Raw genomic sequence first — 17,031 nt, forward strand, 5'->3', positions numbered from 1 at the left:
CCCCTGATTTCTGCAAGAGAACACGGAGGACAATTTTTAGATTCTAATCTTAACTCAGTGGGCAGGCAGACTGACGGATCACTGATGGATTTCTAACTGCAACTGTTAGAAATTTTGATTCATTTTGATTCATAAATATCTGACATAAAAGCAAATGACAACTGTCATGTGACAATTATGACATATGACATTATGGCATTGTGGCATAAAAAAGAAACTTTCCCCCAAGCATTTCTTCTCCCTGTCCTCAGTCATGCCTCACATCACCAACCCAGCTACTCCTCTGTACTTGAGGCAAATAAAAAATTAGAATCATATTGCTTTCTCTGGCCCAATGGGACTCTGGCACTTTGAGAAATGGTTTCACCAAATTTTGAAGTGTGAGAGCAGCATGCTACGAAATAGCCTGAATGAAGTTAATGTGGGCAAAGAGCAAAACAGAGGTAAGGAACGTCAATGACAGAATGCAATGGGGGAAGTCCAGGGCAGAAAGAAATGGAGATACATAATCAAAGATTCTTCTTTTTTACAGTGGAAAGTGATTTCTTCTAGATCTCCAAGTTAAGCAGACTTCTGATCCTTCTTGAAGAGTGTTATTTTTCCCAGCTCCTTACCACATACAGTCAACCAATCATGATTGATTCTGCCACTAGAATACTTGTAATATCAAGGTCAGTAAAAGAAGCAGTTAAGTTAAACGTCAGCTGAGTGTCACTACCCTTGCTAGGCATTAGGCTATAGACATGCATATAACACTGGAGCTTTCTTAAGGAACCATTAGCCTAATTAAAAACTTGCATCTACAAATAAGAAATTTTAGTATATAAGGTAGGGTTGATGTTCACAAGGGCGGCATCTAACCCAGACCAGAAAAGGTATAGAAGAGGAAGACAAAGACTTCTTGGAAGAGATGACATTCTAAATGTTGAAAATGATGTAAGGCACAAAGAGCATTTCATATTAGGTGAGCAGAAGAAGTAGAAGTTTATAAGTATGCAATAACACAACACAACTGGGAACCACAGTAAAGTTTTGGAAAGTTCAAAGTATGAGAATAGACAGCTAAACAGGCCAGATTACAGAGTAAAATCTCTGTACTTGGAGATGACCTTGACTTATATATCACTTCCATTCATTATCCCATTGCTTGGAGCTTAGTCAAAGGGCTAGATGTATCTTAAAGGGATGCTGGGAAATGTAGAATAGTGAAGTAGTCAGTGTTCCAGGAACAAGAGAAAGACTGATGTTAAGAGCACAATAGGCAGTCCACAATATATTTTATTCTACTGACTATAGATAGCTCTCAAAGGGTCTAAATGTGGATATGTTTTAACTAAATTTAAGCCCAGAGAAAATATTCTTGGAGAAATATAGAGAATGCATCACAAAGTACAATGGAATTAGAGAAGCCAGCTAGCAGAACGACTGCAGCGCCGTTAGAATTCTGATGGAGGTGGCAAGACTGTGACTTAGAGTTGAGATTAAGTTCATTTGATGAAAATAAAAGGAGTCATCTTTTGTATGCTTTGTTGACTAAAATTTATCCTTGCCATATGTGTCGTGTCTCCATTATTTCAAATTCAATCAGTGAGAGATCCAGGCAAAGACAACAACTTATGTAAAAACCTAGATAAGAGACAGAGAGAATGATTGGTATCAAAGGTGGAAAGGTTTGCTAGCCTGTGCAGCTAGGGTTTGGTGAGCAAAGGCACAAGAGTGGTAGGAGGGTTATAGATTTTGCAGCCTCCCTTAGGCAATGCTACAGATAAAGGACTTTATTAGGTCAGGCACAACCACTGCACAAGTATAAACAAAGAAGTTGCGTCACTAACATTTTTGTTGTTGAAATAACACCAGGATGCTGAGTAGGAATTGGATTGAAGGTGAGATGGGTGAACTGGAAGCAGGAGCCTAGAGGCAAGAGAGGGTGATGACTGAAATTAGAGGACATGTAAGAAAATTCTCCCCAAACCGAAAACAGGCAGAATTATTGGTCCCATTACTTTACAGTGAAGGTAAAAAGGCAGAGAGAAGTTTACTAAAGAAAGCAGATGTCCTACAATGACTCAGGAGCCAGCAAAGAGGAAATTATCAGAATACTGCACAAAGGGAGTAGTTAGGAGGGGCGAACCAATGGTACTGTTTTAACGACAGACTCTGAAGGGTCATCCATCGAAAGTAGCTCAGCCCTTCAGTCCCGCTGCTAACAGGTGATGAAACCTGATTCATCAAACAGGGTGTCACTGAAGTGAAGCAATGGAGGGTTTTACTCACCCTGAATAAGAAATCACTTCCAGTGCTTGAATTTTAACAGATGATCTTCTCCTCCCATTTGTCACACACGCGCGCGCGCACACACACACACACACACACACACCTTTTTAAGTATATGGCTGCAAGAACTATAGACGAGGTGGGAAGGTGGGAGACCACTAATATATTTGCTGCTGTTATGATTGACTAATTCAATAATTCATTTATTTTACCTTCATTTTCAGTATCCGTAAGAGCTCATTATGGAGTTTTAGAAACTGCAATAGAAACAAAAGCAATGAGTGATACAGGATCTCTTTTCAATGTTCACTGAGCTTAAAATCATAAAATTCCAAGTTTGGAAAGGAGCTATAGACATAATCAAATTCAACGCTCTAAATCATGCATGATATTTTACCATGATTTACCACCAGGTAGCTTGTTGAGAGTTCTTTGTTTCGTGAATCAAAATTTAGTTTCTGAATTTGATCTGGTAAGTTTTTGTCATTTATAATTTTAAAAACTGCAGTCAGTCTCTCTTTCATGCTGTCATACTTTAAGATTTTGAAGACTTCCTCATCCCCTCCTCCATTCTAATCTAGGTTGAATTATCAAGAATTACTTCAGTATTTCCACATATGTCATGAATGTCAAACATCCCACCAGCCTACAAACTTTTATCATTGTGCATCCTACATTTGTTACTCTTTCTTTAATTATGTAAAGGGAACTGAATATAATATCTCAGGTGTGGCCAGAGTAGCTCCAGTTCAGGTATCCCCTTGATTCAATTGCTCAAGAAATTTTACTTCTAGGATTCCCATTTGGGGCAATATGGCAAAAAAGGTACTTTGAAAGACCCACTATTACCTTACAATTATATTCCAGATAAATTACAGGATGATTTTTTATAATGTGAGTGAAATGCCCAGTTTAAAGCATAGAAAAACTGCCAGAATAACCCTCCCCCCAAAAATAGAAAAAAAAAAAGATGTAAAATATAGTAGAATAAATTAATAAAAATAGCAAATAATGCTAAAATAAAGACATTCAACACAGGTAAAATGTATTCTTGTGAAAGACTAAAAAATAGCTAAAACTTTGCCAGAACTAACCAAGAAAAGTAGAGAAAATATACACACAGGGATTAAAATTATAATAACAAAAGTATGTGAACATCTTTATAACAATAAATTTGAAAACTTAACAAAGGTGGACACATTCTGCATAAATACAACACATAAAAACTGAACAAGAAGAACTAGAGAGTCTGAAGAGTCCTATAACCAATAATTAAAATACAGAGTGAGCAGTTAAAAATCTTCCTCCAAAGAAAAGATTTAGATTAGACAGTTTCACAGAAGTTTCTAATACCAGTCATATTAGAAAGGAAAAATATAAACTAATCTCAGTAAACTTAGATTTATAACTTCTATACCAGGGGCACCTGGGTGGCTCGGTCGTTTGAACATCTGACTTTGGCTCAGGTTCTCGTGGTTCACAAGTTAGAGCCACATGTTGGGCTCTGTGCTGACAGCTCAGAGCCTGGAGCCTGCTTCAGATTCTGTCTCCCTTTCTCTCTCTGTCCCTCCCTAACTCATGCTCTTGCTCTCTCTCTCTCTCTCTCTCAAAAATAAAATAAACATTAAAATTTTTTAAAAAAATATAAATAAATAAAACTTCTGAAACAAATACTAATAAAAAGAATTCAGAAGTATGTGATAAAGGTAAATACACTATAGTCTAATTGATTTTATCTTAGGTGACAAAGGGTGATACATTCTTAGAAAATGTATAAATTAATTTACTCCATTCATAGATAAAGAGACAACAAATATATAATCATCTCAATAAACACATAAAAATGCATTATGATAAAATTAAACACTATAAGAAAAAATTTTGGCAAGTCAGAGAGGGAAACTTTCTAAACTTGTGCAAAGATATCTACTCCCCTCTCCCCCCACACACCCCAAATGTCCAGTGGGCAGCTGAATATGAAGAACTGGAGCTTATAAAGGAAAGATGAAGATACTGACTTGTAGTCATTTGGGCAGAAGTGATTTTTAACTACACAAGAATGAATGCATTCCAGGACAAATCCAACATCACACTGATTTCAACATCAATTAAAATCCCCAAATGCTCTCCACACTTGATAGTTTTTAGGCTTTTCTTTTGTTCCTCCAGATGTTTATCCTAAACTTCTCTGACTTTCAGAAAAGAAAACGCCAGGGAAACTCATACCTTGAGGGCTACTTCTGATCTCACTGTCACAGACTTCCTTCCAGACAAGAGAGTACGAGCCTGGCTACTTGCTTTAAAAAAGAAATAGAAAGACAAGGACATTCTGTGAGAAAGAACAAAAATAATATCTCAGAAAGTAGGCTACATTAGGAATTGGAGTTAGACACTTTAGGAAATGAAGAGCAATTAAAATTTTGCTTTTTTTGTGCCTGGGTGGTTCAGTTGGTTAAACATCTGACTCTTGATTCAGCTTAGGTCATGATCCCAGGGTGGTGAGAATGAGTCCTGCATTGGGCTCCACACTGGGCATGGAATCTGCTTAGGATTCTCTCTCTCTCTCTCTCTCTCTCTCTCTCTCTCTCTCCCACCCTCCTTCCCTTCCTCCCCAGCTTTTTGTTATGTTCTCTCATACAAAAAACCCCCTCCATGTGCTGTCTGACCAAGATCTAAGCCACCAAAATTATACAAACACTGGAGGCAGTTTTAGGACTGCACATAAAATAAAGAAAAAAAAAAAAAAAAAAAAAAAAAAGCTTGTTTAAATTTTTTTAACAAAGTGGTATTATGGAAGTAAAATCTTAGGAAAATTCATTTAAAAGAATGGAGGAGATGGAATCCAGAGGTGAGGAGATTAGTATATTATAATAAAGAAGTGAGTATAAATATAAATAAATATAAATATAAATAGCATTTTCCAGCTTGTTTCCTACCTTATAAACATTTTGTTTTGTCTCTAGTCATTCACACTTTTGCAGTTGTCAGAGCATTAAAAATAATAGAGGAAGTTGGTTTATCCCAAGTCATTGGATGTGATGGTTAATTTTATATCAACTTGACTGGCCATGAGGTGCCTGGATTAGATGTTATATCTGATTGTGTCTGTGAAGATAATTCCAGTTGAGGTTAGCATTTGAATCAGTGATTCTGTAGAGTAGATGATTCTACCCGATTTGTGTTGGTACCATCCAATCTATTAAGGGCTTGAATAGAACAAAAGACAGAAGAAAGAGGAATCTATCCTTCATTTTTTATTATTTTCATTTTTAGCCTTACTGCTCGAGCAGGAATATCTCATCCTATCTTCTGCCCTCAGATGGGGATTTAAACCATTGACTGATTTCCATATTTCTTAGGCTTTAGGACTGGTTTTCCTGGGTCTCCAGCTTGCCGACAGAAGATTTTTATGAGTGAATTCATCATAATAAATATAAATAAATAGATAAACATAAATACGTGAGTGCATAAATATTGGTTCTATTTCTCTGGAGCACTCTGGCGAGATACACTAGCCAATCCTGCAGAAATGCAATGGTGATAGATGATGAAGGAAGGCATAGGCATTGCTTGGAGTGGGAATGTGAACGTTGTAGAGCAGCAATGAGAAAAGAATTTAAGAGAAACTTCTACAACTTAGAACTGAATAATACATCCAGAATGTGAAACCTTAGTCTCTGACTTTTAAAAAGTATTTTTCATTTTTCTGTAAAAGTTTCCCAAATATCAGCTTCATATCTGTTAGAAACCTTCCTACCTATACAAAGCCCAAATAATAATTTTATTCTTTAATATTTATTTATTTATTTATTATTTATTTATTTAGTAAATGGTTCCTCTTATTGTGGAAAACAAATTGTGAAAGTGATACCTTGTGCAATGTCTTTCAAGTTTACATATGATAGCTTTGGAATGAAGTCTTACATATACTTAAGTCTTAATATACTAAAGGAATCTTTCAAATCCCCCATCTCCGATGATGGTATACACATCCTCCAGAACCCTGCAAGGTTCAAAATCCCGCTTGAAATTTCTTCTTTCCTATGTGCATCACATGGAATCAGTACACACAAATCCTCCTAGGTTTCCCCCCCGTGTTCCTCCAATTTGCCCATTCTTTTTATTACCACAGCACTCCCACATTTCTTAATTCATGTCTGGATTCCTGCAACCATTTCCTGGCTTGTTCTCCCTGGGATCTCTCCATCCTAACCATACATGACAGACGGCCAGCTGGAATACATTGTTCAATTTCCTTTTCCAAAAACCAATCTTCATGCATTCCTGTGGACCAAGATCTGAAGCCTTCTAGCAAATGACTCCTTCTTATCTACCCAGAATCACCCCTGTCTTCTTCCTCAAAAGAGTCTTTCCATTCCAGGAAATGAAATCCAATCTGCTTGCTGCTCTTAACTTGTTAACTCCCACATCTGTGCCTTCTTCCTTCATAACAACACCTTCTTCACTTTCTGACAATATGTTTTTATCTGCCTTCAAAATCCATCTGCAGGAAGACTTTCCTGACTCCTTTTGTGTCAGCTAAACACTGCCAGCACTCTGCATCTCCTGTGCGTGTACAAGCATGGACACACACATGCATACTACTATTTATATGTTGACTTGCTATTTCCCTTTAGTTGCTTCATTTGGGTCTCTGTGAATCTTAAAAAAAAATCTTTTCTTAGGTTATTTTATTATTATTAATATTTTAGATTTCATTTTTAAATAATCTCATAACCTTTATACCCAACATGGGGCTCGAACTTGCAACTCCATATGCTCTACTGACTAAGCCAGCCAGGTGCCCCTTGCCAGTATTTTTAGTAGAAGTTTCACTCAATAGGAATTCAAGGCTGAGATAGATAGTTATTATAATAGATGAAAATTTAGGACTGAATACCATTTCAACAGGATAAGAAAAATGGCAAGGCTTCTAAGAGATTAAGTTAGCGGGAAGAGATGGAAGGGCTGCACTTGGGAAGTAGTGAGGACAACACGGGTGTCGTCAGCAAACACGGAGCACCCTTGGCAGGTCTGTTTGTCAACTTTCCTTACCTAGAAAATAGAGGTTCAGGCAGGTAATCCCTCGTATTTGTTTCAACTCCAATCTTCTATGTAAAAGGTGAAGAATGTGTCTTCAGTGATGTTTTCCATGGGAAAAATTATGGCCCCAGTAAGGACCCATACTCTAATCCCTGGGATTGTGACTGGGTTTCTTACACGGCAAAAAGAACTTTGAAAATGTAATTAATATTACCAACAAAAAGACCTTAAAATAGGATGATTATCCTGGATTATCCAGTTGGGCCCAATGTAGTCACAGGAGCCATTAAAAGCAGAAGAGGAAGTCAGAGATTAGAAGCATGGGAAGGACTCTACCTACCCATTGCTAGTTCAAAGATGAAGAAGGCCACACGGAAAGCATAGAAGGAAATAAATTTTCCATAGACAGGAAACTTCAAAGACATTCCTAAGCCCCAGATGAGAACCACAGTCCACGACATACCTTGATTACAGCATATTACTCTGAACACTCTCAGCCATGCTGTGCTGAATTTCTTACCTATAGAACTATGAGGTAATAAATTTGTGTAATTTTAAGCTGCTAAATTTGTTACAACAGCGATGAAAAAATTATGTACTAAGAACAGAATAATGCATTTGTTTTCCTAAACCATATTGTAACCAATATAGGGTAATCTTGAGATGTCCAGAGGGAAGCTGGACATAAAAAACTGAAGCTCATAAGAGAGAACAAAGCTGGAGATACTGACTTTAAGTCATCTCAACACAAGCAATTGTCGACTGTATAAAAATAGATATACTTACTAAAACATTTGAGTAAAGCTAGGGGAAAAGAAGCACTTAGGAATAAGTCTTTAGGAATGTCCACATTTCAGCAATGGAAAAATAAAAGAGACATAATTAAAGATACAGAAAAGTAATGGTGAGATACTAAGTTGTGAACAGAAAGTAAGTGTATATTATATATGTAATATAACATATATACATATAATATACATTATATATAATCTATATGTATATATGTATGGAACAAAGGCAGAGGAGTTTTAGAAAGAAGAGGTAGTCACACCAGATCACTCTCATCATTTCAGTAAAGCAGGAAGTTAAATCAGTTCAAAGTGGCACTTATTGGAACACTGACAAGAAAGTTCTGCAATAGTCTTTGTAGGCACTGTTCTAGAACATCTATTAGAGATAAAGTAAGGGTGCCTGACCGGCAGTAGGGCCAGAATGATTTCATGGTGGGTGAGGAGTATAATAGTGTTTGCATCTTCTTCTGGGATACACTGTGATTTAGAACCAGGAGAGCCATTTGTGACAGGTGATTGTGTTCCAAGCCTGGGCAGTGGTACACTGTGTACAACAGAAGATCAATGAAGGAACGTGCAACTAGAACAGTGGCTAGCACAGAGAGGAGGTTTTGAAGAGCTCTCAGTACAATAAGGAGCAGACCGTACACCTGCCACGTAACTGAGATCCCTATAGGAGGGCTAAAAAGGCTTTGCTGTGCTGGAGAATAAAAGGTGGCCAGCAGCCTGGCTTTCTGACTGCAGCACTTTTCCTTACCGATCATCATATTCAATCTTGTCAACTTTAGAAAAGGCACTATTTATGTTCATTTTCCAGATACAAAAATAGAAACTCAGAAGTTTATGTGGCTTACCCAAGATCACATAGCAGGTCAGAAGCTGAACTTGAGTCCGGAAGCTTTGCATCTGCCTCTGAATTCTGCCAGAGGTTACATGTCCAGAAAATGCTACGGCAGGGGCCAAAACCTAATTCCAAGGCCTATGCCCTCACCAAATGATCTCATAGTCTTTCAAAATCATGCACTTGACTTGTTCTTTAATGAACATTTTTATATGCATTGCTCATTTTATTCCCCTGGCAAAACTGTGTTGGAGGGTGGATGAAGATTTTATTCCCGTTATATAGATAAGGAAACTGAGGCTTAGAGAACATAAGAGAACTAACCAAATAGCATAGCTAATCAAAGAGAGTTATACTAGCTTTAACCCTTCTACCAGAATTTTTTTCACTAAATGCCAGATACCTTTTTTTCATTTTTTCCCTTAATTGTTTTAGCCTCCTTCCCTGTCCTAGAAGATACATTTCATGTACGTAAAATCCCAGCACCACTTTACCCAATCAGAAGGAAGACAAATGACACAGCCAGCATTCTGTCTCCTACCTGAGCTCAGAAGGCAGTATGCACTCTCAGAGAGGACCTTCTTTGGAATGAAAAGTGGGATTTGGGTATGTCCTTCCTCATACTATTTCTTTTTGTTTTGTTTTGTTTTGCTTTGCTTTGCTTTTTATAAGAGAGAGAAAGAGAGGGCGGGGGGAGGGAGGGAGAGAGCACACTCATGCACAACATGCTAGAGAGGACCAGAGGGAGAGAGAAAGACTAAGAGAGAGAAGCCTAAGCAGGCTCCACAATCAGAGCAGAGCCCGATGAGGAGATTGATCTCATGACCCTGGGATCGTGACCTGAGCCAAAATCAAGAGTTGGACATTCAGTGTTGTAAGAAACCAACTGGAGAATAAACTATGTATAAAATTAAAAAAAAAAAAAGAGTTGGACATTCAGCCACGCAGGCACCCCACACTATTACAAATCATATGGAACTGATGCAGGACAGTAGGGATACTTTCAGAAGACTGACAGCTGATGTAAAAAAGCTAAGTTAATTTGCATGTGAAATGACAGAACACCTTAAAGAACATGAAACATTTGGAAAAAGAAAATAAGAAATAATAGATGTCTTGGAAAAGAAAAGGAAATGGAAAAGAGAAAATGGGATAAAGAAATAGAAAAGCAAAGAAAAAAGAGGAAAAAATTGGAGCATATCACAAGGAAATCAATTCTATGAAAACAGCTAAATAATGATAATAGTAATAGCAGGCTTTTAAACTGCAGGCTAAAAGGAAGATATGCTGCTCCCCTTCCATTCTATTCCCTCTTTTCACTTAGCAGAGAATTTGTTAGGTAATATACAACCAAAAAAGATAAACTAAGGTCTACCTGATCTTAGGATATTTCTTTATTCCCAAATTTCCATACAATATGAATGTAAACACATAAACATGCATATTTATTATATACTGTATCCTTTCTCTTGATCTAACTCTCTTCCTTCAGGAACCTGATGAAATGAGGCTATGGGAGTAGGAGGCCCGTTGAAAGTTAGTTGGTATCATTAGTCACTATATTAATGAGGCCAGGAGATGCCACAGCACAGCCTGGGGGAATAAAAAGCCTCAATAATGTCCAGGACCACACTGGCCATTTCTGGCCTTTGAAAAATACAATGAATCAGAGGCAACATCTAACACTCCATTGGATTTCAGTAACTTTAATTTAGGTAATGAGCAAATAATGTTAAGCATTCCTCTTTGCATTTAGTCAGTGAACTGATTTAAAATAGGGGCAATTCTTCCCCCAAATACACTTAAAGATAATTTGCTTTCCTGGACCTCACTGGGTTCCCTTAGGAAAGAGGTTTCACCTTCTGTGGTAAGAGCCTTAATTGTGAGATGGAGGCTCCCTCTACTGGACCTATGGTTAATTGCAGATGTAAGTTTTAACCTGCTTTGAGTTAGCTAATTCCTTGTGACTGGTATATGATTATGGCTAATGAAGTGAGCAACAAGGATAATGTCTAATTAACATGCACACACACAGCATCTTCTCTGAAAGTCTAGAAAGCAACAATCTCTCATGAATAATTTAGTATTTATTCTCTATCTTCTTTGTGCTTGCTCACTGTAGATGTCTAAGTGGATTTTTTTTTCTTATTTCTGAAACCAGATTGTAAAATTTAAGGATTGAGATTTTATGTTATACTGACCCATGTTCAATTACAATTATCCACTTGCTAGATTGAAAGCATGGTTTATACACATACTATTTGTATTACTTTGGATAAATTAATTTCTTAGAACCTTGGTTTCTTGATGTTAAGAAAATAAAGAAAATAATAGACTTGCCTAGGTTTGAGAGAATGAAAAAGAAGTATAAGTCAGCATATAACTTTTTTTAGCATGGCAGAACATGATTCTTTAAATAGTTAATAAATGCTAATTTCATGTTCATTCTTTGACTTCCTCTTGTAGCTAGGTCAATGTATTTAACTAGAAACATGTGACTCCTCATAACTAAAACAGAGTTGATTTTGTATTAATACTGCTAACGTCTACCCAAATGAGCAAATATCTATTTGGTATCTTCTCTGACAAGGCAATATGCTAGGAACATAGGCTGTCAGAATGAATGAGGTAACACTGCAGGTTTCTTTTCTGCAGGAACATACGGAGAGAAAGGTCTGTTTTCTGCCTCTGTCTCTGTTCTTGCTCTGAGGCATCCTAGTAACGCTCATTGTAATTGCTCAATAGACGATTATTGAAATAATCTTTAGCCATCTATCCTGGTCTCCACCTTCCCTTTTGTGAAGTATAAAATACACATACTTCCTATTCAGGACGGCCTGCCATTGAACACATGCTTATTTTTCTACTCCACATCTATTTTTCCCCCACTTCCTTCTCTCAACCTTTTGAATACACTCTAACAGAGCTGCTTTCTAATTTTTTATCTTGCATGCTAAGCTTTCGACATATATACCACTGTTAATCTATATAGTTTATTGTTAATGTTTTCCCCTTTTGGAGTATCTTATTCTACAACAAAGACCATTACATACCAACATAGAGAAGTAAATACGTGAGGCTAACGCTCACTTGAACCTAAAGAACACAGTTCATTCTCTTAAACCTGTCTTGAACAAACAGCACCAAATACAACTAAATCCATGAGAAAGAAATAAGAAATCTCTGGATTAGCGTGTCAACACTGGGGCTTGAGAGTTTGTAACATTTGGAGTAATCAAAAGCATGGCATATAAGTTTGATACACATTTCATTCCTAGTAACTTTCTTGAAGATATAACTTGAACTGCACCTTAGAAATGGACCCTCTATGAATATATTGTAAAAACAAGACAATAAAGCGAAATAAAAATTAAGATACAGACTCTCAATAGCCCTTTGTCCACAAAAGCCCTTAACAAATCAAATAGGTTTGTGTGATGGACTAAATGTTTGCTTCCCGCCAAATTTATGTATTGAAATCCTAACCTTCCATGTGTATCAGGAGGTGGTGTCTTTGGGAGGTTATTAGATCATGAGTTGGAGCACTCATGAATGGGGTCAGTGCCCTTACAGAAAAGACCTCAGAGGCTCCCTTGATGCTTTTAACATGTAAGACCTCAGCAAGAAGATAGCCATATGAGCCAGAAATGAGTCCTCACCAAACACTAACTTGGCCAGCACCTTGATCTTAGCCTTCCCATTTTCCAGAACTGTGAGAAATAAATGTTTGCAGTTTAAGCCATCCCATATAGGATAGTTTTGCCATAGCAGCCTGGATGGGCTATGATAGTCTCTTTCCTTGGAGCTTCAAACATGATAATATGAATTATGACTCTTCAGGAGAGGTCAAATATAATAATTATTAATTTAATAAATCCCAGAGCCATTTTTATTTTACACTTCATCTCACTTGAGTTGGATTTTCTTCCTTGCTAACATAAATCTCTCTAGAAATTACATGTTAAATGCTGTCTTGCAGATTGGACCATAAGCTTCCTCAGGGTAGGGAAGGTATTGGTTTTGATCACTAAGGCACCCCGATACTTATTACAATGCCTAATATACAGCAGTCACACAATCCATATTTGTTGAATTAAACTAAACAGAGCATCTTTCCTTAAAAGATTTTTTAACACAGACAGAGTTGCATGAATGTATTAAAAGCAAGAGTTTGAAACAAACCAGTATAAGCCTCTAGGGTTTTAGGATAATTTGAATGTATAGAAGTTATTAAGATTTGGTTTAAATATGATGGCATTGATGTGGGGATGGGGGAAAGAATCTGCTACTGTAATGATTTTCTGCCATTCACTCCCTAATATCTTTCTCCTTACAGCTCTTTGAGTTTTTATATTTGTATTTTCTTAGTCACATGTAATAACTAAAAGAGAACAATTGAGTCGGACATCTTCTGTCATAGTTAGAATTTCAGCACAGACATGCTTTATAAATGGATCCCGATAAAGAAGAAAAGGATTCAAGCCCACAGTCACTATTAATATCCATCTAAGTCTTTACCTAGCTGGTACTTCTGTAGATTGACTATGTGTCTCTTCTGATGTATCTACCTGGTAACCTTCTTTGACTGGAAACTATTATATTTTCTGGCATTTTATCACTGTACAGAAGTCACAAAGTATCTTCTTCACTTCCTTCTCACCCTAACAAGAATAAGATTTGGAACCTAGAGAATCGAGGAAGGGGCCAGGCACCCCCCAAGAATACCTGCCATGAGAAATTGTGAATAATTCAAAGATCCAGGTAGGATGAAGGACATGGCTGACATAGCAAAGCTGAGAACCAGAAACCAGTCTAGGAGCCATGTGAAGTCCCAAGGTTAGTAGTGACAGTGCAGGATGCAGTGCCCACCACACAGCAATGAACATGAAAAGACTGGTTCTAAGTTGGGGCACAGTGAATAGAACAAAATAAAATAAAATAAATAAAATCTCATATCCATTTTTGGATTGCCAATGACATCTTACTGGTCTTTTCACTATTATGTTACTTTCCTGCTCATAGTTTTACCCTCCCAACCTTCATTCATTATCTTCTGCATTTTATGTCTGTCTGTCTGTCTGTCTGTCTCTCACGCATCTGTGTGAATAGTGATGTATAAAAATTAATTAGAAGAACTCTTAGACGACAGCTTCTGGTAATTAGAAAATAAAGGATATGAACATACAAGAGAGGCATCATTATAGGTTGTTTTATTAACCATGAGAATTCCATCAGCATCACTGAGAAATAATATGAAACAGAAGAAGGAAAATGGTAGAGTTGCATCAAGGAGAAAAACATATTCCCTTTATTTCCTATCAAAGGCATTGTTTGAAAGTATATAACACTCTCAGAATTACACAGAGCATCTAGCCATCTCTCTACAGTGGAAATTTTTAATCATCTAGCTAGTTTTGAGCACTGAAACTCCTGTAGTTTATATGGTTTGTGTTGGGGGTAGATATTAAAGGAGATTTACCTATAAATTACAGCTGGGTCTCTGTATCCAAGTGGACATGTCACATAAAAACTAAAAATACAAATTGGAACCCAGAAGGTTGCTGAGGGAGCAAATGCAATGTCTTGGCTTACATGTGACCCATGAAACCAGACAGGTGGGTGAGATGGCCTGAGAATAGGAAAGAGAATCCTACATTGAGGTCTGAGGCACTGCAACGTGTACAAGTTAGGAGGAGACAAGGAGCCAGCAAAGGAAACCAAGGAACAGACAGAAATGTGGGAATAAAAGTCAAGAGAAACCAGTCTCATGGAATCCAAAGGAATACAATCCATGAAACTGAAAACTGCTTGGAGGTAAAACAAAATGAGGTTTGAAAAGTACTGAATTTGGCAACATGTTGGTCACTGGTGCATTTAGCAAGAAACATGCCAGTGGAATGGTGGTAGGTATGAGCCAGGTTGGAGAGGGACAATGAGAGAAGGGAGAAGATTACTCAAAACTTGACTTTAAAATGATATGAAAATATATTGACAATAAAGGATAGGGAGTGAGAGAATAGGAGACCACATGGGCTTTTGTGAAGGGCAATAAAAAGATGGGACTGAGGGCATAGTGTTATTGTATTAAGGCTTCTTGTTTATTTGCCTTGTTAGAGTTTAAGTGCTAATGACAAGAATTAGTAAAAAGAGAATAAAAGTATGGTTTAAAAAGAGATTTAGGAGGTTCCTGGATGGCTCAGTTGGTTAAAGATCCTACTCTTGATTTCTGTCAGCTCAGGTTATGATCTCACGGTGCCCCTTCTCTGCTCGCTCACAATCTCTGTTCTCTCTCCCTCCTTACCTCTCTGCCTCTCTGCCTCTCTCTCTCTCTCTCTCTCTCTCTCTCTCTCTCTCTCTCTCTCGGCCTCTAAATAAACAAAGGAACATAAAAAATAAAATAAAGAGGTTAGGAGATTGTGTGTGTGTGTGTGTGTGTGTGTGTGTGTGTGTGTGTGTGTAAGAATGGGGTAATCATTCAGAAAATTTGGAGAGATTCACCCTTGGTAAGAGAAAGGACGCAAACTTAGTAGCAACTAGAGAGGAGAGAAATAATGTAATTGTAGGTGAAGGCACATTTAGATTAGGTAATGGGAAGGCAGACAAGGAAATTTGTCCCATTTGCTAGCTTGTATTTTCATTTTGGAAGTAGAAAGAGTGAGGGGTCTCCAGGAAAAAAAAAAAAAAAAAAGCTGAGACAGCTTTTCTGACACAAGAGAAGTCATTTTAGCCCCAGCCATTTTCCCTAATCTACTCCAGATTTGCCCAACCGCACTTCTTGCAGAACTTCCTAGCAGGAGTTAAAACAAAGAAATGCAAAACCCTCAGTAGCTGAGGATTTTAAGGGGAACAAAGGGAATGTAAAAACTAACAGTCTCACCCAGGCGAGATAATCGCCTAATCATATCAGAGACAATAAATCAATGGTAAAACTCCCAGGGCTGTTTCAAAAGTAAAGATTGACCTAACACACATTCCTGATTTGTTTTTGTAGGTTTGAAACCATGCCCCATAGGGTTAAGGAGCTTAAAACTGTCACAGCAAGACCCCTGCCAAATCCCCTTCTTCCTTACAGGAATGTTAACCCTATCTTGGCAAACAATAGGAAGAGCTCCTGGGGAATGAGACCAAGACCAGTTTGAGTTCTAGCACCAACTCACACATGTGCAGATGGACCACAGAGTGTCTACAGTTATGGCTACCTCATTATAATGTTAAAATCTCTGCCAAGGAGGAACACATGCTTGACCGACATAATGATAGGGGAAAACTATATTATAAGGTGGCTGATGGGACTGATAGGGGAATTCCAGTCCCCACCCAAAGGCTCCCCTTCGGGTTTTGGGGTTTGTCTTCCTATCCCACTTGCCACGGGACCCACATTACTACTAATGCGGAATACAGAAGCAACAGACTATAAATTGCCTCCCATGCTTGCACTCAGGGCTCAAACCTCTGGAGAGTGATCTCCCCTGAACCAGCTGGTGTGAAATAAACCTCCTGTTTCCAAGATCTCCAAGTGCCACTTGGTTCTTCTGCCTGGTGATCCAAACCAGTTTCTGTAACAATAACATACCATGCATGTTTAAAAAATGTTTCCTAGGTATGCATGCATGGTTTTATGCCAACCTCTCTAGGAGATGACAAAACTCCCCTTTCTGAATATTCATCCTAACCCTAAATAAAAGAAACCCACTCACCCCCACCTGGGGAGTCATGGTTCTGGAAGTTACTCTCTGAGATCTCCCTGTTTGATGCCAACAAATTTCCCTTCGTATGGCAACTCTATCTCTATCTGTGGTCTCTATTTGTGTATAACTCATCAAGGAGCTTACCTGTAGTCCTTTATACTTACAGAGAGCATTGCTTGGAATAGCACTGTTTTCTCCCATGAAACCCCATTCTGCAACTTCAGTATTCAATGCCATGTGAATAAACAATATAAACATACTGGAAATGTTAAATGTCTGGGATGTGTGTCATTTCAGAGCTTTGTTTTTATCATGTCATCAAAAGATATAGCACCGAAAAGGGAAAAAAGTCACAATAAATGTTTTAAAATATTTAACAGCTACAATGCAGAAA

The 17,031-nt window shown here is 37.7% G+C and overlaps 1 long non-coding RNA gene across 1 annotated transcript; it reads left to right on the forward strand.

Moving 5' to 3' along the window:
• Nucleotides 1–267: 267 nt before the first annotated feature.
• On the forward strand, nucleotides 268–16,392 carry LOC120246032. The gene is made up of 4 exons (XR_005531954.1): nucleotides 268–443; nucleotides 533–671; nucleotides 9,385–9,555; nucleotides 15,941–16,392. It is a non-coding gene; the product is annotated as an uncharacterized LOC120246032 (long non-coding RNA).
• Nucleotides 16,393–17,031: the final 639 nt, after the last annotated feature.

This window comes from Hyaena hyaena, unplaced genomic scaffold (genome assembly GCF_003009895.1).
Source record: "Hyaena hyaena isolate Hyena2069 unplaced genomic scaffold, ASM300989v1 scaffold_447, whole genome shotgun sequence".
In the NCBI taxonomy this organism is placed as follows: domain Eukaryota; kingdom Metazoa; phylum Chordata; class Mammalia; order Carnivora; family Hyaenidae; genus Hyaena; species Hyaena hyaena.